Consider the following 1,043-nt stretch of genomic DNA (forward strand, 5'->3'; position numbering starts at 1 on the left):
TTGCATTTCAATTTTCATAAAATTTAATCATGTATTTATATATGTAATTACCTATTTAATATTGATTTAATTTTTTCCTCTTATCTTAACCTCTGTTCAAGCAGGAAAAATGTCTATTTCCATAGCTATTCTATGCTATTGTATGTGTGTGTATTGTTTGTGTGTGTATGTATGTGTATGTATGATACAAATTTTATACAAATATATTTTATGTAAATAGCAGTTGTATGTGTATGTTATCAGATAATAATTACTTATTGCATATATATGCATATGTATAATATATACACACACACCCATATTTATCAATATAAAACCTAATTGATTCCTCTAAGGAGATTGCTATATAATTGAATAAAATTAATGAATATAAATAATTTCAGTGATTGAGAGCACTTTTGGGAATTTAATCAACTTTCTCATTTCACAGATAATTTAAAGCTCTTGGAAATTAGAAAATTTAGCAAGGCCACATATAAGTTATGACATACTATAACCTGGAGCTCAGTTATTTTTGCTACTTTTCAGTAGTACTTGATTTTATGATTTTTGAATCAGCTATATTGTTTTAAGAGTATACACCATAATTTTATAGAGTGATATTTGTTCAATTAACTTCATATTAGGCTATGAGAGACACAAAGCCAGAAATTATTTCTACTTTGTTGAATATGGTCTAGTACAATCTACTACAGTAGCAACCTCATGCTATGATTCAGTAGATTTAATGTATTTCAATTCATTTTTTGTTAACATAATATTGGCACATATTTATGAGGTACAGTGTGATATTTTGATTGATGTGTATTTTGGATAGTGATCAGCTCAGGGTGATTAGCACACCGATTGCCTTACTCTTTTATCCTTTCTTTATGATGAATATATCCAAAATCCTCTCTTCTATTTTAAGATATATACTGCAATGTTCTTAATTATATTTACCCTGCTGTGCCACAGAACACCAGAGCTAATTCTTCCTATCTAGTCATAACATTGGACTTGTTGATGGAACTCTCCTGTTTCTACTTCTACCGCTGTTCTAC

The sequence above is a fragment of the Marmota monax genome, unplaced genomic scaffold (genome assembly GCF_021218885.2).
Source record: "Marmota monax isolate L192 unplaced genomic scaffold, Marmota_monax_Labrador192_F-V1.1 WCK01_AAM20220418_F8-fsc00049, whole genome shotgun sequence".
Taxonomy (NCBI): Eukaryota; Metazoa; Chordata; class Mammalia; order Rodentia; family Sciuridae; genus Marmota; species Marmota monax.